The 24,489-nt window shown below is 36.4% G+C and overlaps 1 protein-coding gene across 1 annotated transcript in view; it reads left to right on the plus strand.

The window, feature by feature from the left end:
- Positions 1 to 8,040: 8,040 nt before the first annotated feature.
- The window catches only part of NOVA1 (NOVA alternative splicing regulator 1), a 193,314-nt gene continuing 176,865 nt past the window's right edge, over positions 8,041 to 24,489 (plus strand). The window contains exons 1-2 of the mRNA XM_035552167.2: positions 8,041 to 8,101; positions 21,080 to 21,216. The gene's annotated coding sequence lies outside the window, so the exon portion shown is untranslated. The remainder of the gene's footprint in view (positions 8,102 to 21,079; positions 21,217 to 24,489) is intronic.

Genomic DNA, 24,489 nt, shown 5'->3' on the forward strand with positions numbered 1-24,489 from the left:
AAGCCAATCTCCTGTATATTTCAGTTGTTTCTCTGATGTAAAATGCAATGTTACCTTGTACTGAGAAAGTAAAAGTACAGGAAAACATGACAAAGAATAGCAATGTTCTATGATTATTTCCTTTTGTGATGTATGAGATGAAATGTATTCAACAGCTGTTAGCACTTTGTAAAGACAACAGTCACTAATTCGGAAGGTTTTAAACCAACGGAAAGCACATTAAAACAAATATGCTGAGAAAGAAGGAACCCTCTTTTCTTTATCAGTTTTGCCTCAATAAACACTGACAAGAGTTGCCAGAGGAAAGAGTAGGAGTGTCTATAAAAAGGAGTCTTTTTTCCTTTTCATTGAAACAAACAAAAAAAACAAAACAAACAAACAAACAAAAAAAAAACAGAAAAACAATCTCTCACTTTCTCCTCATTTCTTTGTTGCTCACCTACATTTTACCAACACAGCTCCTTAAAAAGAGTTGATTCATCTCTTCCTCCTGGAAAGACTGTTGAGTACGTAACCATGTCTGTTGTGTTTTTAATTGGTGGAAAGGTCTTTCTATTTGCCTTGCTCTGTGGACAGTAAATAGAACCACAGGTCTGTTCAGGGAACTTCTGCAGTGACTCAGGATCTTGACAGCATATATAAATTTGCATAGTACCAAACAGATTATTTCACTCTCACATTTCATGTGTGATAGGGCATACTAAGTTACCACTTGGATTCTTTTTGTATTGTACTTGCATTGTAAAAAAATGTCCTCTCTTTACTTTCTAGGGAGTAGGAATGTGGATAAATTCCACGACTGACTGTAGTCAGTCTCTTCAGTTCAACAGAACATTTTACAAGCTGTAGCGAGCAATCCTTGCCACAGCACTGAAAATGGCGGGCATTGATCATTTCATTGAACTTTGTTAGTCACTTATGTACTCTCACTACTGTAGAAAGACTTCTGCAAAAAGATTTCTAAGCACTTTTTTTTTTTTCTTTTTTTCCCCAGTCTCATACTGGCTCTCTTGTTATATTTAGCAGGCTTTAGCTCTTTTACTAACATAAATAAATAAAAATATTTGATAAGCCTGAGAAATTGTTTTAAAGTTGTTTATATATATGCATACATATATATATATATATAAATTTAACTTCCTAAATCTGTTCTTAATCCCTTACTAAACGTTGTTGGCAAGTATTAGCCAGTAAGATTAACTGTAATATGTAGGCTTTTTTTTTAGCATCTGCAAATAGCTGTGAGTAATCCTCATTTAAGCATCGATCTAATTCACATGTACTTTTGGAGCTCGTGAATAGCATTACAAAGAGAATGAGAATATTTTAAAATTTATTTAAATAAAAATTAATTGAAAAATGAATACCATTATGTAACCTTCTTATTTTTATGCATAGTTTAAATTTTCACTTGAAGGAATGCAATCAATAATAGTCCACTGAAGTAACTAAACTAAGCAGTCAGAAAATATAACTGAACATACGCATTTAGACTTTTAAAATGTATTATTAAAAATAAGTATTTTTTAGATGTATGTGGAAAGAATCTATTTCCTATTTTTCAGCTTAAGCAATAACTGTAGACAACATTTAACACCTCAGTGATACCAAAAGAGAAGTTTAAAAATTACCTCAGTGATATCAACAATATTTTTTTGCATTCCCTACTAGCTAGAATAAATTAAGAGTGTTTAAAGATTAATTATTAATACATAATAAAACCAAGTAAGTAAAGACATATGATAAATTGGTATATTTTATAGTTAAATTGTCCTATTCCTCTTTAAGGAGTTTGATAATATGGAGTCATATCACTACAACTCTTTATTACCTGTTCATACAGGATTGATTACTGGGAGCCTATGGATCTGAAACATACTAGCGTCATTAAATATATAAATAAATAAATAAATAAAAGAACAAAACACCACCAATAAAAAACTAAATAATCTTTTAACTATTTGTTTCTTCCCTGTGTTTGGTTCTGGACCAAGAGAAGCCAAAAACTGACAAATTTTCAATGTTTCCATTAGTTGGGATCTAAATTTTCAGGAATAAATTGAAAGTTTTTTTAAGTACCTGAGCAATGTGTTCCTTCTTTGTTCTCTAATTTAAATCAGACATATGTCTAATCCAGATTCAAAATCTTGATTCTTTCTGTTACAGAAAGAATTTGTAATGACATGGTCACTCGAGTTCTTTTCCTGAGGATATCAGTTAAGTACCTTTTACCAGATTCAGACCTTGTGTAATACTGTATGGGAATTTGAGACTGTGAAATGAATGCCAGACAGCAGAACAGCGTGACTGTCTGAGGCTTGATCTTTCCTGACTTACACTTTGTGTAGTCATTTACTGTTGTGCAAAGGGGGTACAGATTGCTACCAAATTGGATTTTTCCACCAATGTTTCTGTGAACTAAGTACACAAGGTAAAAGTGACTATACCAGGCAGTAGAGAAGGTTGCTAAGTGACCAGCTAGAACATTTGCTTAAGCATTGCACTGAGATATAGAAGTCGAACTGTGCATGCAGTTTTGTTATTTCTGCTTTATTGTCCACTTTTACTTCACCCTGTACATGCAAGGTTCAAGGCAAACATTGGAATTCCTCAGAGACATTGATTCAGTAAGGCTCAGCACACTGCTTGGTGCAAATCTGTATGTGAGTTAATTAGAACTAAGGCTTTAAGAAGGGGTTACTTGCAGATTGCTTTATATTGTGTTAGCTAGATTGTGTGCATATACACTTTGAAATTGGTTTGTTTTATTCAATTGAACTCTGTAGCTAAGTAAGAATACATTAGCAAATATATATGAAAATGTTTTTATCTAGAATTTAACATTTTTAGACAGAGCCATACTTAGGGAGCAGATAATAAAAAAGCCTCCTCACCTATGATCCTCCTTGATTATGTTGAAGTCCTAAGTTTTTAGGCACAAAATGAAGAAAGGAAAATGTTCCATCCGCTCCATTTCTAAAATAGCTAACTATGCTACAGAGGAGAATCAAATCCATTGGATGTTTCTGAAAATTCAGTGTTCTTCCTTTCTTACAAATCTGAACTATGAACATGAGACAGCTTTGTTTGTAGGTAGTGATTTGTATTAATAAAAGATGTGATTGAACAGTTAAACTGCAGCACAGGAGAAAAGCAGCAAATTCTCTTTCTGAATAACTGCTCACAGTACTTGTGGATCCAATTGTAGATTTAGATCACATCTTTGTGCAGTACAGTGCATGAAATGATTTTCAAAGCACTAGTAAGAACCCAGATCAAGACACTAATCAGAGGAAAACATAATCTGTATGGTTGGGATTTACACAAGAATTCAAAATTATTTTCAGTACAAAAACTTAAATATTTCTAAATACTGAGTAGAATGGCTTTTTGTCCAGTTTAACAATACTAGTACTGTTTTTACAGGAATACCTTTAACAGAAATCTATTTCACTTTTATCCACTAGGTGGTCATTTTATGTCAATAATGTCAGCAGATTTAATGCAACCATATTTCAACCAAAGTTATTTTTGTTCAAGTCACATTAAGTGAACTTGAATTAAGTGAATATATATATATATATATATATATATATATTTTGTCAAGGAAAACCTAAAATTAATATAATTCCTTTAAATGTTGAAACATTGTGAATATAGCAGAAAAATAATCAGATTCAAAATGCAGAGCTCAATTTCCAGTTTTAGAAATTCAGCTGTTCCCATGGTATTTTTTGTACTTCTAATACCTTATGGAAATCACAGTTTAAATTACAGTTACTACATGCTCATATGTTAATGTCAGGTCCTTGTACCTGAGATGCTTTTTATATAGGAAAAAATATTTTGATCTAATATTAGTCATTTCTATTCTACTACTGTCAGTTTTCAAAGAACTAGAAAAGAAAATGTTTTATTTTTGAATAAGAAAATTATTTTAAGATTTAGTCACCTTCAAATATTTTGTTAATTTGGTGTGACATTTTTCTTTTGATTTCAGACCAATATTCTTAACAGGTACCAGAGCTGGACTGCTAACTCGAGTGATTCCTAGAAACAGTAAATATTGGTGATACCCTGATATCTGCATATCAGAGTATCAAAAACTGGGTACTGCTATTCAGAGTTACAGCAGAAGCTTTGGAAATAGCCTCACTTCTGTAACTTAGTCACTTGTAAGTCTGAGCATGTTGTTTTACAAGCATAATATGGTCCCAGCTAAGTCTCTAATAATACAGTATAGCCCTACCAACCAATTACCTGAAAATTCCTGTATAATAACAAATCCTTAGAAATGAGACTGTGATTATATAAACTTCCTTAGGGGAAGGACATAGCTAGAGTCCTTCTGGGATGGATATTCTTCAATTCCCTTGTCCCTGAGAGATTTTTACAGATGCCACATATGAGATTTTATTCCAGTCCTCTGTATTACACTAAGGACTTGCTGCATGACAATTGGCCTTTTCTAATGGTGTTTTACACAGAAATTCTATTGCCATCCTCTGACTAGTTCTGAAAATAACCAAGATGTAGATGCCAGTGATCTGCCACATAGCCTCTGTAATAAACTTCTCTGTTGAAAAAGTTATGTGAGCCTTCATGAATGTTTAAAAAGTGTTTGTGTAAATATTTTTTTGTAAATTTGTGTAAAACCTTTGTGTAAAATATAAGAGAATATTAAATACTGTTCACAGTCTCCACAACTGGTTATTACCAGTGGTGTAATATCTGCCACTACTGTCATGTATCATGATGATTTAAAAAAACAAAAACAAAAACACAACTGATTTTTAAAAAAAATCAGGTATCTTTTCATGAGAGAAAATGTGGTAAATCAGCAAAGCCTTTTTTAGGTACAGTTTTGTCATTTGCAAATTTTTTTTTTCATCATGTATATTCATATAGCACCAGTTATTTCATTTCACTGATGTGGAGAGTAAGGCGAAAGACTAGACATAGCATCAGTGTCTGGGAAAGAAAGAGGCTCTCACAGGCCACCCAAAGGAGCCGGAAGTTTCCAAATGCAGGAGGCAGCAACAGCAGCAGGTCCAGAGAGCCATTTAATATTTTGCATGACTTAACTGTACCACGCATTCCTACAGTTATCACTACATCCAAATCAATTTAACACTTAAGTTCCATTGTCTTCTTTGTGTTCTGTCACTTACATGACTGTCCTAACAAGTTGGTTCACAGACATCTGTCCTAACACCTCCCAGGTCAGCCTTGATCCAGTTTTCCCATTTCATAGCAGAATACATTCAGCAGCTCAAATTCTTCAGTTCATAACCAAACAATCCCTCTTGTTTATATTCAAACACACTTCAAAGTCTGTACCACACTGTGGGTTTCTCTGCTCTCTGGGCCAAAACAAATTTTTTTTTCCTCTTATCCTACTTTGAGTGTATATTTTTCTGAGTCACATAAAAGATTCAGGTTTTCTCCCCTAGGTAGGAAGTATAAATTTTCAGTACTTAAAGAAAATTTTTGCCATGTCACACCTCAGAATACTTCTGTGATTTGAAAATATATTTAATGATTTTTGAGGACCACAGACCTAAATAATAAATAAAAGCAAAATTCTCTGAACATCCTTCTCTTATCTTCCAGAAGTCATTTTCCTGAAATCATTGGCTCCATTTTAAAATCCTGCCTGAAATTTCTGACATCAAAAATGGTGCCTACCTAAGAAACAAGTACAGATAAGTTTATACAGTTTCATACAGATATATATTTGACTGTGTTGAATCTAAGAATGCTCTGCATATGAAAAGTAATAAAAATATTTCCTTCATTTTAAAAGAGGGGCTAACCACTCTGACTGCATTTTATTAAAAAGTCTGATGGTCTTTCTTTTTATTAGCCCTTTTTTGCCTTGATCATAAATTTTATTCCTACTACTGCACCTTAGTTAATAAGTATTTGCATATATCTCCTAAAGAGGCATATTCTTATGACTGACAGTTGAGAGCTGAAGAATGAACACTTCAATCACATGGGCTAGGTTATAGATGTTATAGTTGGAACCAAGATCTTATTTTCCAGCGTTGAATACAACATGTTTATATAATGAGATGTATTCATCTGAAAGCTTTTCTGTTCTCTCACTTTCTATTTATGGATCTTTATACAACTGCAGATGAATAACAGCCAATCAGAAATATCTGTGGCTGGTTATGTTTACATCTAACACCATGCTCCTCCTGTTCTTCTTCATTTACTAAGAACGGATGAAACTTGTTGAAATCAGTAACTTGATACTAAGGAAAAAAAAAAGAGAGAGAGAGAGACAAAAGAGAAGGAAGAACTTCCATTGTTTGACCTAAAAGGAAATGTAGTTTAAGCAATTTAAGGAATGATAAATGGATAAATTAAAGTATGTATGTTCAAAGATAAAATGTGTAAAACCCTTGTCATCCGTATATCTGCGATCCAAAGATATCTCTGTTTTTCAGAGGGACCTTGACAGGCTTAAGACGTGGGCCTGTGTGAACCTCATGTGGTTCAACAAAGTCATGTCCAAGGTCCTGCATGTGGGCTGGGGCAATCGCAAGCACAAATATGGGCTGGGCAGAGAATGGATTGAGAGCAGCCCTGAGGAGAAGGACTTGGGGGTGTTTGCTGATGAGAAGCTCAACATGAGCCAGCACTGTGCGCTTGCAGCCCAGAAAGCCAACCGTATCCTGAGCTGCATCAAAAGAAGCGTGGCCAGCAGGTTGAGGGAGGTGATTCTCCCCCTCTGCTCTGCTCTCATGAGACTTCACCTGGAGTACTGTGTTCAGCTGTGGGGCCCCCAACATAAGAATGACATGGAAGTATTAGAACAAGTCCAGAGGAGGACCACATAGGTGATCAAAGGGCTGGAGAGCCTTTCCTACAAAGACAGTCTAAGGGAGTTGGGGTTGTTCAGTCTGGAGAAGAGAAGGCTCCAGGGAGACCTGATGGTGGCCTTCCAATGCTGGCCTACAGAAAAGCTGTGGAGGAACTCTTTGTCAGTAATTGCTTTAAACTAAAAGGGGGTAGGTTTAGATTAGATATAAAGAAGAAATTATTCACTACAATGGTAGTGGGCCACCGGAGCAGTTTGCCCACAGAAGCTGTGGATGCCCCAACTCTGGAAGTGTTCAAGGCCAGGCTAGATGGGGCTTTGAGTAACCTGGTCTGGTGGGAGGTCACCTTCAGTGAAAACTGGTTGTAAATTTCTACTCTTTCAAGATATTGGAATTATTTGGTAAGTATTTAAAACCAGAAAATAAATAAATAAATAAATAAAATTGAGAAATAACAAAGCTAGAAAATCAACCCCACTTTTTCAAGTGTTCCTTGAACAACTCTGCTCCACAAAAAAGCCCTATGTATACAATGAGAAGTTATCTCAGACACTCCTGATGACTGCAATATTAAGAGTAAGATGCTCTGATGGAGAGACTCCTGGGTGAGCTACTCCCATGTCCGCTACCAGCTCTGACCTATGGAACTGAGAACCTGCACAGTCACCAATCACAGAAGGGGGTTTGGGGTTATGTACTGGGTGTCCACACCAAGATTTTGGTAGCAGGGTGGACTGCAGGGGAAGAGTGGGACCTTGTGGGAAGATGTCAGGGGCATCTACAAGACACTGCTGGCCCCAGCTGGCTCCACTATGGACCCACCACAAGGCATAGCTGAGCCCATCAGCCAGGAGCATAGTGCCTATGTAAAATCATATTTAAGAAAGAGCAAAAATGCTGGACATGCAGAAAAGTGAGGAAAAAATGTGAGAAACTAGTATGAACACTAAGACCAATGAAGAAGGAGGAGGAGGAGGTACTCCAGATGCTGAAACTGAGATTACCCTGCATCCCATTGGAAGATCCCATGTTGGAGCAGTTGAATATTTCCTTGAAGGAGCTCCACATTGAGAACTCATGCTGGAGTAGATTTTTTCCTGAAAGACTGCAGCTCAGGGAGAGGACCAACTCTGAATCAGGGGAAAAGTATGAAGACAAAGCAGCATCAGAGAGGAACTGTTATGAACTGACTGTAAAACACCGCACTGCTCAGAGTGGGTGGGTCGAGGAATTGGGAATGAAGAAGTGAAGTGGACCCTGGAGAAAAGGTAGGGGGAAAGGTTTTGTTTTATTTTGTTTTTGTTTCTCACTATCCAAATATATTTTAATTGGCAATCAAATATTTTTTTCCAGGTCAAGTCTGTTTTGCCTGTGATGGTAACTGGCAAGTGATCTCCCTGTCTTTATCTCATCATTAAGCTTTTTCATCTTATTTTGCCCAAAGAATTTGTGGATGCCCCATCCATGGAGGTGTTCACGACCAGGTTGGACAAGGCCCTGGGCTACCTAATCTGGTGCGTGGCATCCCTGCCCATAGCAGGGGGGTTGGAACTAGATGATCTTTAAGGTTTGTTACAACTTGAGCCATTCTATGATTCTATGATTTTCTCCCTCTGCCTGTTGTGGAGGGGTAGTAAGTGAGCAGCTGGGTAGGGGTATGGCAGCTGGCCAAGGTTAACACACCAAAGCTTACCATTCACTTGATGCAATAAAAAACATCATTAGACATTGTTGTCTTGGTTGTTCTGCTTTTAGAGCCTCATCAAAATGCTGACACAACCTAAAGCACGTAAATAATTTCATTTGAAGCAGATTGCAGTATTTATATACCATAAATCACAGAGCTTTTACAGCATTTTGCTCAAACAAGGCCTTAACCAGAAAAGCAGATCACTCTCAGAAAGTCTAACAAGCAACCTGTTCAGGACATATTTTTGTTTTCACCTTTCATCTGCTCAGGTGGATGTAAAGAATTCAAAAATTTCCAGGGTTTATTTTAAGAGACAGTTGAAAAGGTCTACCAGCATAAAAAGAGAAATATAGCCTAAGCAGACATTTGAAATTGACACTTATAAGACTAGCTGAAGCAAAGACTTCTTATAAGGAGATATTGCAGAAGAATATCTATGGGTCTTTATATGTTTGATATATCAGATATTTTAATACTTAGATATTTTCCTTCTGATATTTGCATTTCTGCCTTCATTTCACTTTTATGTATTATTTTCAACAAAAATATGGCACTACACAGGAATTTAGTATACATCACTAACAAGATCAAACAATATAAAAGAAGAAATATAAAGAAATGATTTAGTGTGGATCATATTTGAGGTATAACAACCTTCCTTAGATAAAAAGACCATATAGTTATCTGAGTTCTAAAGATTGACAGTACTATTTCAGTAAAGTTTATTGTTCATACTAGACCATTACAAAATGTAGTAAGAGATAGAACAAATTTGATTTTGAAGCTGACTTTTTGTGCTTAGTGCATGTGATGAGGGACAATGTTCTGACAGCTCAAGCTTACTCAAGCTTAATGACTGATCTAAATTGGAGCTTGGAGATAAAAGAAATTCTTTAGTGATGCCTCAGTTGTCATTGATTGCTATGAGCAATTTAAAAGCTATTCAAGATGAGAATTGCCATCTTGGTTCTGAAGGAGGAGAAAGTGGTACATAAGATTAGAAACTGGAGCAAATGCTATTGCATTTAAAAAAAAAGAGACAGAGAGAGAAAAAAAAGTTTCTGTTACTTGTATATTTAGGTGATAATCACAATTTCATATAGCGTTATACATCAGCAGGAAAAGACATAGTACATCTGCAGGGTATAATGTAAGCTGTAGCTGTGACAGGAAAGACAGAAATGTAAGGCTAAGCACATTACAAATATCAACTGCAGTAAGATGGTTAAAAACAAAATATTCTAGGCTAACGCTAATAAGCAAGTTAAGTTCAGAGCAAAAGTTCCTCTTCTGAATGTTGATCTCAGAAAGTATTTCTGTGACAAATGTTTTCCCTATTTACACACATTTTCCATCTAACTTACTATGATTAGAACAGCAAGTATTTAAGCTACAATAGTGATAGGGCAAGATAAAATCATACACATCCATGGCTACCTAATTGTGAAAAGGAGCTTCAGTTTGTCTGGTAAAGTGTCAGATTGACACAGGCTTGCATTTGGGAGAGGAAGGACTATGACCACCCTGTTCTTTCAGAAGTTTTGGAAGCAGCCATGTCCATTCAGTATTGCTGTGTCTTTTTGAAAGCTCACTTCACATCCAAAAAGATGTCTCAAGCAGTGTATTCAATGTCTTGAGCCAAGAGACATGCTAATGCACATGGGTTTCACACAGTGAGAAACATCCTCCAGCAATGTTTGGGTTCTCTCTGAACAAGCTTGATCTTTAGAGCAGCTTCAAAAAAGCCTTCAAAAGACAGAGCAAATTGTCTTTTGTGCTGATGTAAACTGATTGTGTACTTACAGTGGCATGGATAGGGACTATGAACATAATTTTATTGCAGAAAATAGTTGGCTACTTAGGTCCCATCTTGTAAGCAAGAAAAAGACTGGGCAGCATGGGCTTATTTCTGATAATAGTTATTAGATATGAGATCAATTGTGGAAATGAAGGCTGTGTTAATATTTTCAGGCTTGAAAGACACCACAACATGATTTTAACCTTATTGACTGCAGTTTGCTTTAATTTTTATATTTATTTTATATTTTGACTAATTCAAGTAAGTAATGCTATAAGTTAGGTATAATAGTCTACTACTGTAAATAGTACTTAGTAAATGATACATTTTTTTTCTTTGTTGAAAATAAATCCGTGCATTTATATATTTTTTGGAGATTTCTGCTTATAGGTTTTTGTGTTTATTGAACATTTTCTGAGCAACCATTACATTAGTTTTCTGCACCTATGCTTTTTTCTGGCTGTAAAGATTTCTGTAGCTATGTTTAATCTCCAAGATAAACATTATGCCACAGAAAGAGACTAGTTTCCAAAATGGCCCCCAATTTCACAAGTGTTCTAGTCACCATTCAGAAAATATTGAAATTTACTGGGCTGCTTTCTTTAGAAAACCAGCATTGCCAGAAGGATAGCTCATGCTCTCTGTATGTTCAGTATTTATTCTGAAATTTTAATAACAGATCTGAAATTTTAGTAACTGAACTTTAAGATGTTATATTTTCTTGCTGTGCAGTTTGATCACTCTCCTGATCACTAAAGTATCAGCTGCACTAGGGAGATTTTACTCCCTAAAATATTTCCTTAAACAAACAAGCAAAGTCAATACAGATGTTTGGAAATTCCCTTGACTTATCCAATATCACAGATAGCTTGTCCTAATGAATATACAGGTTGTTTGCAAATCCTCCTTATCTCTACTTTCATTTGCTATGTGAATTTGGAAAATTCAAACTTCAGATCTTTGTTTCCCCCCTCTTCCATCTGTCTGCCCTTCCTTTCTTCCTCTCTGTTGTCACCTCTGCCCCCCAGCCCCCTATCATTCTGTCTTTCTCTTCCAGCTGTTCAGGAAGAAATTCTCCTACTATGCATTTATAGAACACTGAGGGAGAACTTCAGATATTAGTATAGCATCAAAATAATTTTAAGGCATTTTTTAACATCTTGATGTGTTGGAAAAAAAAATGTCTGATTTCTAACAAATACTGTAAGGGTTTACCCACATTTTCACTATTTTTGTGTGTTTTTATATAACTGTGAGAAATCAAATCTTTGAGGAGGATGACTATAAGTCTTCCATGAGCCACAGCAGCAGTGATTATCTTATTAATTGATCATCTTTGCTATAAATGTAGACTTTGGCAACTTGGAAACCGAAATGACAAAAATAGCTAGAAAACTAATAAAGCGATTCCACAAATATGTGAATTCCCTAGATGATAAACTATTCAAATAACTGATATCTTTCACAAGATATCCGCAGAAGTAACATCAATGTTTCAAACCTTTCTTAAAAAGAAAGGAAATGGTTGAAACATTGTTTTCCAGAGACTCATATTTATTAGCAAGAAATTGCTATTTTATATGCGTTCTTCAACTGATGCTTAGATGTTTGGAGACATTTCATTTATGAAACAAAATATTCACCTAGTCTTACATTACCTCTCTTTGAAAGCATCCTATCATCTTCCTAAATACCCAGAAAAAACTTAGCTCAGCTTTCTCCTCTTTACCCCAACTATGTCCCTGCAGCTTGTTAACACCCACTTTTTCACTTTTAATTGCAGTTATTGAGAAAAGAAGTTTTAGTAGATTTAGACGATATAGATATTCTTATTGTTCATTTGCTTTGCTACTGTTCTCTGTTCTTCTCTGTTTTTTCATTAGTCATAGTTTTGCACAGTGTGTTCAAAGATACCTGTTTTTAACGTATTGTCACATACCAGAGGAAGGGCAGATAGGCACAGGTTTCATGCAATTGTTTTTCTGCCATATCTACTTTTGCATATGGACATGCACTTTTCATGAATGTGTTCAGGGTTCAAGGAGACCATCTACTGTGGGTTTCCAAAATGGCCAAAACATTTTTTGCCTAATTCACCTTTTCCTATGGTAAATCATTTCTATATTTATTGTGTCTTTCTTTCACTAGGTCTGTTTCAGTGTGTTAAACAGTGGATATTTTATCCCTTCATGAGTATTACCAGGTAATACTTTTAATTTCAGAGAAATAAAAATTTACAGAAAAGGAGAAAATGCAGGAAGAAGTTTTAGAGAACCTGTGTGCACTGTGTGGCATTTACATTTTCTTTACCTTGGAACATCATTGCATCATGTTCTATTGCATAGCACAGGCAACCCTTACATGACTGTCCTAAAGTTTTAAAGATACATGAGTTCTCTGTGTATTTTAGTTTGTTTCCTGATGGTTGGTGAATGCTCAACTGCCTTTAAAATTGTACCTTCTGAAGTGATAGACTTTTTTTTTTTTTTTTTTTAAGAATTGAGATGCTGAGTGACCTCTTTTACTTTTTTCACAATCTATTTCACTCAGGCTCAAAATATCTACCAAAATTTTAGGCAGCAGCTGAATTAAGTCCTCTGGATTAAATCTCTAAGTTGTATACATAACCATTGGGGAAAGAAAAGCATCTTTACAGCCTTCCTAAAAAGCCTTCCACAGTGTACTAACCAATGAAAGTACCCACCTCTTGGTTTACCATCTAGAAACCTTAAGCCATTTGAAGGCATTAAGACAAATGTTACAACCAGTTAATCGAAATCAGCTTGTACTACATATATTAAAATGTAATATGTTTATTAGTTTTAGGCATGTTTTTGCATTCCATATAAATTATGTTGCCCAAAAATTCAAATTTAAATCAAATACAAATATTTTTGTCATAGCGGTTATCTACTTTTTTGTTTTGTTCTTTAGCAACTCTGATGTTTTTTTCCCACATCCAAATCACTTTTCACAGATAGATAAAACTAAATCATTATATTGTTTATATGAAAACAATTTATAAATATTTTGGAAATATTTGACCAACATTAATGAATAAAAATCTGATTGGTAGTCCAGATAATAACCCTGTGGATTTGTTTCTTCCCTCTATTTGTGTGATGAATATAGATCCCACTTTCCTAGGTTCAGAAGATACACCCATAGTTTATGTGACCAGTTAAAATATGTGAAAACTATACAAAGTTATAAACATGACAATGTCTTGCATGTATGCACTTCACAAAACACATAACATAACATAATATTTTTATCCAAACATTCTCTTTTATCCCTAGACGGTTGAAATAGCAATAATATTCCTATTTCTAATATGAAGAAAAAGAATAATGTTCACAAAATAGAATAAATCCACCAGAAGCAGTGTAAGAAATTGTAATATATGTTCTTAACGTATCATGAGGTTAATATAATTTGTTATGCTAAATTTAACTTGAATGTTTCTCATTTATTTTAATTAAATAACACTTGAAAAAGTGTATGCCAAATGATGAGCAACTTATGTAGTTTGAAGGGAAAAAGATGTTTCCTGTATAATTGCCTGCCAGTGTCTTCTTAATGTAATTTTGTCTCTCTTATTCTCTCTTCTCCTGTTTTGTTTTGTTTTGTTTTATTTTATCTATTATTTTATTTTATTTTATTTTAATTTAATTTATTATTTTATTTTATTTTATTTTATTTTGTTTTATTTTATTTTGTTTTATTTTGTTTTATTTTATTTTATTTTCTAAGTAATAAACTGAGGCTAACAGTTTTGGAGGATTATAATACTTTAGGACTAATTCAAACTTCATATTTGATCCTTGGCCTGGGAAAGCTATATAACTACCTCTCTTTGACAGCAAACATAAATAACCAAATAAACTTATAAGCTTATATTTCAGATAACAAATTTGCACGTCTGACATCATTAAAATCTATACATTATTTGGAGATGGCAAAAATCACCCTCTTTGAAGGTGTTTTGTTCCTTGTAAGATGAGGGGTATTTCTGAGGGTTACTGTACTCATGAAATAATGCAGATTTCTGCAATTTTCAAGCAAGAACTAATACAAATTTTTAGGGTTCTGCAGGCCCCGAAAGGATTATATAAAAGCAGATAAATATTTTGGGGGCCATATCCAAATGTTCTAACAGTTGTTCATTTGTTTTTAAGATACAAAATTCTTGTAAGGAACATATAATATTCTTGTGGCTGGACTTTATTTGTGATCTCACCCTAAGCTCTTTTTAAGCATATGTACCGCTTAAGAACATTTTACAATACCAAATGCTGAGATATTCGTTAAATTAAGAATAAGAATCTGCCTACTCTTGCATTTTCTAGAATGAGTTAAGCTGTAATATATTTTCATCTAGTTAATAGATACATAAAACACTGAATGATCCAAGTACCAGCTATGTTAAAGGGTACTTATTTGTTCTTTTCATTTTCAATCACATTTTCAAAGAAAAGAAAATTCAAACGTAGCGAAAATTATTCAACATGTCAACAACAATGTTGGCAAAATTCTCAAGCAAATAAAGCTAAAACCCATTAGTTTTATAATATTTCTGCTCCCATTACATAGTTTACGTTATTTCGCCTTGCAACAGCTGCTCATACACAAGTGTTAGTGTGAGAAAGAACTGTAGATCCTGTAGACCTGCTATATTTCCCCTGCGAACTTGGTTAAGGAACTGAACCGGACTCTCATCCTTAGCATGTGCAAGTCAGTATAATCTTACTGACTCAGCAAGAAGCAGTTGCTGTGCCATGAAAATTAAGGGTGTATCACACTGCCTCCCTGCTGCAGTGAAGGAAGAAAGAGAAGAGATGAACCTCTGAGGGGGAAGTGAGGTACAGGGTTTGCAAAAAATTGTAACTTATTTTTCCCTTTTCCATATTTTTTCTTACAATTTAAAGCTTGTTTCCCTTGGCTCCTTATTTAGTCAATGGAGGAGTATATGGTCCTTCAGAGGGCTGTTCAGAGCATCTATGTCAGAACTAGTGTATCTCACTAAGCCAGATGCTGTGAGCATCCTGCTGAGCAGCAATCTTCCTGCCAGCAACAATATATTTTGTTGATATTTGCCCAGACTTGATTGCATACTCATAACCAAGCCCCCCAAGATATTGTCCAAGTCCTCTTTTCTCAAGAAAACTATCATATGACATTGCTTAAGTTAAAAAAACGTATGAGTAAAGCCATATTTCAGGGCCTGATCTAGCAGCCTGCTCCCATCCTCCCACATATGAGGCTCTTGTGTGTTCTGCCTCCTGCCTCCTACATCATTCAGCTTCTCATTTCCAGTTAATGCTTTGCTCCCAAAACCCTTAACCAGTCAGTTATGTTAGTTTACTAATGCACACAATTTTGTCTCATGGGTTGAAAAAAGAAGGAAATATGAGGCTTGCAATCTTGATTTCTTTCCTTTTCCTTATATTTTTAAAAAGCAATACTCATTGGTTTTTTAGTTTAACTTCCTTGAGGCCTATTCAAGGAACAGCGACCATATAGCAGCGCCCATAACAATTTGTTCTGTGTTATAACTTATGGTACACAGCTGTTTTATTTCTATGTTTGAGTGACAAATACTGGGTCAGCTACTTTCTAAAGCAGACAGTTAACCCTCATATTCTGTAGTATAAATAATGGTGCACATCAGGCATTGTCCTGCAACTTTCAAAATCAAAAGTTTCCATGCATATTAATGCACAGTTTGGATGTGTGAGAAGTGAAGGATTTGGTTTCTCAGGTAAATGGAGTAAGCACCACTTTTTCTGTTATTTCATAAGGATTTCAAGGTTATAGGAACACTCCCATTTTAGGTTTCCATTGATGCAAAACAGGTGACTGATCAGCTGCAATTTTCAAAATGGGAAGTAAGTTCTTTTTAAATTATCATTTTTTTTAAAAGCACTGTAATTGGACTGAATGCTATTAAACTGGTTCTTAATTTGTCACACAGTTCCTATGAGGAGTTTAAAAGAATAAAAAAGATCAGGTACTAGCTGAAAAACAGAAAATAGGAGAAGAAATAGGAATTGAATAAGCACCTAAGAACATGTACTTATAACTGTGTTATATGTGGACTTTCTTGTTTCTTGTTTTGATTTAAAGCCATAAAGAAACTTAAGAAAACTATTGTTGTTGTTGTTTTTGTAGGTCCAGCTAAAGAAAATGAACAGAAGAACTGAGATAGGAGATAGTAGCACAGACATATTTTAGTATAAACAAAACTATAACTGCAAAAGCAATCTAGTCTTGGATCAATACAGTAATTTGGGAATTACTATATATAAGAAACTCAAAGAAATCATTAATTCAACATAGTACAACATGTAGAGTGCAAAATAGATTTTACAAGCTGTTCAACAGAACTTGGTTTGGAAAAAGTAAAAAAAAAAAAAAACAACAACAGCAACAACAACAACAATAACAAAAACATAGACAAGGCAAATTATAAGAGAAATAAGTATTCAGTTAAGCAGATTGGCAGGGAGACTAAAATTTCAGACTTAAAGTCCAAAATAATAATGTGAAGCCACATAGAATAAAGTTACTGAAATAAATATATAATAATTAATCTGGTGGTAGAAATAAAATTTCCTGCAGTCAGTAAAATACAGTGCAAAATAACAGATGCTCAGGAACTTTTCCCTTTTCGTAGAGAAAACTGGTATACAGGACACATGCTACAACAAAAATGAGCCTGCATTCAAGCTGGCTCAAACTTTAGACCCATACTTCATACCTGCTCCAGTGAATTCAGTTGGAGCTTTGCCCTTGAGTTTGACAGGGCCAAGCTAAGATCTTAAGTTTATATTGTAGATGGCATTTAACATGTTTTCTCACTGTCTACTTGCAAAATCAACACTGATGCCAGTAAGCATTCTTGAATTAAATAATTACTTTCTATTGAGGAAAAAATGTGTTGCTTCCTTATATCTGAAAAGCTCTTGGATTTTGCCACTTTGTCTTTATACGTTCCTAAGATGCACCGAATGAAATTGAACAGCTTGGCAAACTGAGTAACTCAGAATATCTATTCTACTTTGTTTTCCTCTCAAAAATATCCACAAACACTTTCCTGGGAATTAAGTAAAAAAACCTTGCATGAATACATTGCTGGAGTTTCACTTAATATTCTAGACACTAAACAAATGCAAAGTTAATGTTTATACAGCAACATATCTCTTTTGTATGTTTTTGTATGCGCATCCCTAAAAAATGCACATGCCTGTAAATATGCATACATTTTGCTGTATGAAAATTTTAAAACACTTATAAAATGTGTAGCATAGCAGTATTTCTCCCCCTTCTGCAATCATACCTTGCTGTCATTAGCTTCTAGTGCCTCTCCTCTGCTTCAGCCCCAGGGCTCATTACTGTCACTTCCTTACTTTCTCTGTTTGTTCCTCTGCCTCACACTGTTGAAACCAGCTCCATCAATATTGTCCAAATGCACAAACCCAAAATTTTAACTGTATACTGAGATGTTGCAAGTATCTTACTTTTTATATTAAGTATAAAACATTTAAATAAATAAACTATACATTCAGTTCAGGGTCAGACCTTCTTTATCATCTCCCTAGTATTCTTATGTACTGAAAACCTTGAAGAACAGAACACACTTAAAGACTGTAATATGTGATGTTCATTGCAAAGATATTTGGATTATTTAACAGATCCAAATGTAGTGTTATTGTAATAAAAGCATCTAACCTCTTAACTCTGAATTTGCTTCTGTCTCTGTAAGCATCATTTTTGCTTACTGTTTGTTATATTCATCTAAAGTAAACCAAAAAGCAAAAAAATACTGTATGTACTCTTTTCCTGCACTTCCAAGATCTTTAAAAAAACAAACAAACAAACAAAAAAACTCCAAGCACTGTCTCAGTGATGCAAGAGGTAACACTCCAAAAGAATACAAAACATAAACAGCATCTGAACACAATGTGCATTGTGTCAAGGCCCTGCACCTTGAAAGTTTGTATTTTAACAATGACTGCTAGGTAATTCATCCTGTCTGCTCATTGAGAAGATATTGCAGAACTACACAGTAAGACAAAGCCACAGACATGCAGGGTTTTGCCATTAAAACATTTTTGAAACGAATGAAACCTTTCCTTACATGAGAGTTAGCTTAAAAATTTATTGAAATTTTATTCTAAATTTCAAATAATGCAAAATCAAATATAAATCATGAGGATTTTTACATTGAACCTCTATTTCCAGCTGCAGTAAAGAAGGAGAAAGATAGAGTGGAACTGAAGAGGTGGAGCAGAAAAGCCCTTGATACAGTGGCATAAAAATTTTACTTGAGTTCCTCCCTTAGAGGAACTAAGTTGGACAGCCAAAGATGTACAAATTTCTTCTCAATATACCACTAAAATGATTGTATTTGCAGATTTGATGCAGAGTTTCTTCTGAAGAACTAGTATTACATTGTGTTTTTCTTCTCCTGGTGATGGTGCCAGTGGATGCTGAAGAAATTAATTTTCATATTGGATGGGTGATGGGAACCTCATGTTCTCTACATTTAGACATCCACCAGCTTTTGTTTGGCATCCAGATCTGTAAAAAAACTCTCCCCTTTTTCAAGGAAGTCCCAAGCTGCAGTGTACACACATATAATCCAAAAGTGCTCATTGACTAGGAATCACTTTCCAGTAACATACTAGAACAGCAATTGCACTTAGCAGCAGCAAATTGTAATGAAAAGATGGGCGTTCAAGTCAGCCCACAAAACTAACCAAAATTCCTGGGTCATTCTTCCTTTCCTTCCATCCCTTTCCTCAGCCCATTCAACACATAACCCTACAGCTCTAAACATTCACCTATTAAGAAATCTAAGTACAACTTTTTTTTCTTTTCTTTTCTTTTTTTTTTTTCATTCATTTTACTGATTTTACTGATACTCTCTTATGCTGAAGTCTGGCAAACACTGAAAGGCAGGTATTTTTTAATGTCGGGTCTCAAATGATTAATGTTTTGGGAAAACTTATCATTCAGACCTGGCTTAAGTGTTACACTGGAAGATACCTGGATGCCAATATCATACTACTATTACTTGGTATCTCTCTCCAGTGACCATATTGCTTCCTGAGTCATATGGGGGCAAGAAGTTGCAGCACAGCTGTACACAAGGCCCCATAGCAGCAAGGATTTGTGACAGGTACGATGAATGTGTAAGTGTTTGTGCAAGAACAGCGGAAAAGCAGAGAGACAGTAGTGGTGTGCATAAAAGGAGCCTAGCCTAAAGGCGAGATATGTCTCCTTTTTCCCTGAGCTCTCCATAGACAAATCTCATTGCCCAAAGATACTTCTTGCTGTTTGTAGTACTTGTAATGTAAATTATATGTTGATTCCTTCGCGACCGGGCCTAAAGATTATTGATTGCAAAGGATTTTATATTTCATATTCTCCTTAAAAAATTTGTGGAGGTAATATCATATTTTTTAAAATATGATTCCAGAACAGAAGCAATGAATACTAGTTCATACACTAGATATAAATTCACTTGTAAATCTTACAGGCTTAGATTATATTTCCAATTGACAGCATTTACGCAGTTACTGTTGATGCCATCTTTTCTAAAGGAACAAAGAAAAACGAGCACAGCTTTCCTACTGCCTAGGCCCTGAGGGCACTCACAGGCCTTTCTGTCCCTGCTCAGCACACCTGGGGGCTCCCCCCCACCCTGCCCAGGCCCAGGCCCCTACATCAGCCCAGGGAGGCTGCAGCAGGGCTGGGCTCCAGCTCCCCACAGCCCTGCCCTGCCTGGCTATGGGTCCCACTGATCCGAGCCCACGAGTGCGCCCATGTTCCGGCCTGGTCTCGGCCTGGCCCTTTTCCCAGAAAGATGTCTGGTGCCCAGGGCTGGGGCTGCCCCGGTGCCTCCTGCTGCCCTGCTCCTGGTGGGACAGGCGCTGGCTGCTAGGCCCTGCTGTGCCTCCCCCATGGGAAGCCCCCACCATTGCCAGCACCCAGTGAGCAGTCAGCCCCCAGGACACCTTTAACACCTGCACAAAACTCTCTACTAATTTATTGCTACCAGTTAAAATCCATAGTTAAGAAAAGAAACAACAACAACAAAACAGTTCATGTTGGAATTGTTAATTTACTTAAATGACGGGAAAAATATGCATCGATTGATAGTACAATAAATACGATGGATGTGAATTAGTTTGCTATTATTTTGCCTCTACAGCTACTCACAGAAGCAATAGGGATAAAACAGAGATCATAAGCAATTATAAGATGTTAAAGCATAATGTAAGCAGGCTTTAGGTTCCTACATTCTATACCAGAATAATGGGCACAATGGACAATTTGTGGGTATTGCTGAATGAAAATACAGTAGGGGGAAAAAAAAAAGTGAGAGAGAGAGAGAGGATGCTTCTATCAATTTGCAATAACAATGTGGATTTTATGAACATTTTCAGAATGTTCACCTCTACACTAATAGAGTTACAAACCATTATAATTCTGTGACATAATTAATTTTATTAGAAGTATTTTACTTAGTTGACAAATCTGACCTTTCACTTAGGAAATTCAGATAGCTTTACAAAACTGTCCTATCAATGGCCAAAGAAGTCTGAAAATCACTGTGAAGCCCGATAACTAGCTTAGGCAGTAAAGAAAAATCTTGGGAGACAAATGACATTAAACTGCATTAAGTGTATGAAAGAAATCAATAACTTTAACTTGGACATGCAGTATTTTTATTACATATTTTTATGCTAGGACATTGCACACTGCTGCATTGGCAGAACACTGGCAGAGCTCTACCATCTATGAAGCATAAAAGAAAAGAAAAAAGCAGCAAGAAAGACTGAGGTGAAAAGTAAAGGAATGTTTAATAGCTGAAGCCTCCGGAGCAGGTAAGCTATGTTACCAAAAACAGCTGTTCATAGCTATAAACAAAAATAAATTCTTTGTTCTTACAGCTGTTTTGTCTGCAGCTCTCCTCACTTTGTGATTTGCAAATAATGATAGAAGCTAGGGAAAAAAAAAAAAGTTTAAGTACTGCAGTGCTACACTGGAATGGATTAGACTTAATGCAAGTAGTGATTTTATTGGTGATATTTACACTTGATTTAGTCCCTTAAACTAACTGAAGAGGAATTGGGTTTTCCATTAGTTTAAAAACAGTCATGTAAAAAAGAAAGATGAATATTATTTGTTCAAAAATATAATAGCCTTGTTTCTCATCTGTAATACTATTACGGAAAGCCAGTAAATGCAGTCTTACTATGCTCACAGTAAGTAATTTTTTAACAGCTTTTTCATAGGAGGCATTTTCCAGTTCTGCACTTCTGATGAACTTGCATAATTCATGTGCCTCTGGTACCTTTTGTTTGGTCTATAACATGATAGCTGTAAGACCCTCGCCCTCTGTTTCTTTTCAAAGTTTTCAAAGCTTAAATATGCTAGGGGAAAGATATTCTGAGGGGAGATTATTTGAAAGTTTCTCTATCATACAGAAACTTTAAGCCCTAATGCTAGGCATCAAGTATCCAAAAAAGGGCACAATAATGCTCTCCTTCAATTTTGAGAGACATCAGGTCATGAATATAAACTCAGAAAAAGACTACTGTAAAATATTGCAAAAGCTTACCAAACTGATTTACAGGGAGGTAAAAATCTTACAAATGAGTCTCATCAAGATGCTCATCTTACACACTACTTGAACTCCCATCTGTATTTTTCAGCAAGAGGAAAAAATGTACTTCCAAAGGTAAAGCCAGTCTTTACAATGCCTGAGATCTGTCTTTGAGGTGTAGAGAGGACCACTGTCTACTGTAGACTGCAAAGATTATGAAAACATATATGCTTGATATGGCTGCAGGCTATTTCTATTTCAGTTTCTTGCTAATAAGTGCACTTCCAAAACTTTTAGCTGCATCCCAGAGGGACATTTTTAGTGAGTGCTGGAGAGGGCCAGCGTTTAAAAGAGCAAACACAGAATCACAGAATCATAGAATCATCTAGGTTGGAAGAGACCTCCAAGATCACCTAGTCCAACCTCTGACCTAACACTAACAAGTCCTCCACTAAACCATATCACTAAGGACTACATCTAAACATCTTTTAAAGACCTCCTCAACCACTTCCCGGGGCAGCCCATTCCAATGCCTAACAACCCTTTCAGTAAAGAAGTTCTTCCTAATATCCAGCCTAAACCTCCCCTGGTGCAACTTTAGCCCATTCCCCCTCGTCCTGTCACCAGGCACGTGGGAGAATAGACCAATCCCCACCTCGCTACAGCCTCCTTTAATGTACCTGTAGAGAGTGATAAGGTCGCCCCTGAGCCTCCTCTTCTCCAGGCTGAACAATCCCAGCTCCCTCAGCCACTCCTCATAAGACTTGTTCTCCAGACCCCTCACCAGCTTCGTCACCCTTCTCTGGACTCTCTCGAGCACCTCCATGTCCTTCTTGTAGTGAGGTGCAGCCTTACCAGAGCCGAGTACAGGGGGACAATCACTTCCCTAGACCTGCTGGCCACACTGCTTCTTATACAAGCCAGGATGCTGTTGGCCTTCTTGGCCACCTGACTACACTGCTGGCTCATATTCAGCCGACTATCAACCAGTACTCCCAGGTCCTTCTCTGCCAGGCAGCTTTCCAGCCACTCATCTCCCAGCCTGTAGCGCTGCCTGGGGTTGTTGCGCCCCAGGTGCAGGACCTGACACTTGGCCTTGTTGAACTTCATACAGTTGACCTCAACCCATCGGTCCAGCCTATCCAGATCCTCCTGCAGAGCCTTCCTGCCCTGGAGCAGATCGACACACGCACCTAACTTGGTGTCATCTGCAAACTTACTGAGGGTGCACTCAATCCCCTCATCCAGATCATCGATAAAGATATTAAAGAGGACCAGCCCCAGTACTGAGCCCTGGGGGACGCCACTAGTGACTGGCTGTCCTGGTTTCAGTTAGGACAGAGTTAATTTTCCTCCTAGTAGCTGGCAGGGTGCTATGTTTTGGATTAGAATGAGAAGAGCGCTGATAACATGCTGATGTTTTAATTGTTGTAGAGCAGTGCTTACACCAAGCCAAGGACTTTTCAGCCTCTCTCTGTCCCGCTAGCGAGCAGGCTAGGGATGCAGCAGGAGCTGGGAGGGGACAGACCCAGGACAGATGACCCAAACTGGCCAAAGGGGTATTCCATACCATCTGACGTCATGCTGAACAATATATAGGGGTGGCTAGCCGGGGTGGAGGGGGGGGCCAGCTGCTCGGGGATAGGCTGGGCATCGGTCAACGGGTGGTGAGCAATTGCATTGTGCATCACTTATTTCGTACACATTATTACTATTAATACTATTATTATTATTATTATTGTTGTTATTCTTTTCCCTGTCTTAATAAACTGTCTTTATCTCAACTCACAGGCTCCACTTTCCCGTTTCTCTCCCCCATCCTGGAGAGGGAGGGGGGAGGGTGAGCGAACGGCTGTGTGGTGTTTGACTGCCAGCCGGGCTAAACCACAACACTGGCCTCCAACTGGATTTGACTCCATTCACCACAACTCTTTGGGCCCGGCTATCTAGCCAGTTTTTAACCCAACGAAGCGTACGCCAGTCCAAGCCATGAGCAGCCAGTTTCTTGAGGAGAATGTTGTGGGAAACGGTGTCAAAAGTCTTACTGAAATCAAGGTAGACCAACTAGGTTGTCCCTGTGAAAAATTGTTTCCTTTGAAAGTTATCAAAATAAATGAATACAAGCAAGCACTGCTGTAGAGAAAAATCAAAGTGAAAAAGTTAGCTAAATTGAGGTTAAAAGTAGACATGAAAATTAGTGTCATCAAAAAGATAATGAAGTTTAAAAGAAATGATAAAAAAGAGCCATTTCATAGAACATTTTATAAAAAAGGCAGCTTAACTCAAGCCAATAAAAACAAAGAAAATTTTTGTATAGGAACTGCTACTAATTAGATATTATTAAAGGCAAAATTAACATTTCAGTTTTATGGTCTTACAAATAAAACCAGAAAACCCTCTCTCTCTTAACATTGCCTGATTTTATCAACAATAAGAGTTCACTAGTATAGCAATACTACGTGCTCTTTTTCAACCAACACTCCAGAAGCAGTACAGTAATGAATCATGAAGTAACATGGAGATCCATATTAAAAATGAATTTATAATCTCT

Source organism: Cygnus atratus, chromosome 5, assembly GCF_013377495.2.
Source record: "Cygnus atratus isolate AKBS03 ecotype Queensland, Australia chromosome 5, CAtr_DNAZoo_HiC_assembly, whole genome shotgun sequence".
NCBI classification, from domain to species: domain Eukaryota; kingdom Metazoa; phylum Chordata; class Aves; order Anseriformes; family Anatidae; genus Cygnus; species Cygnus atratus.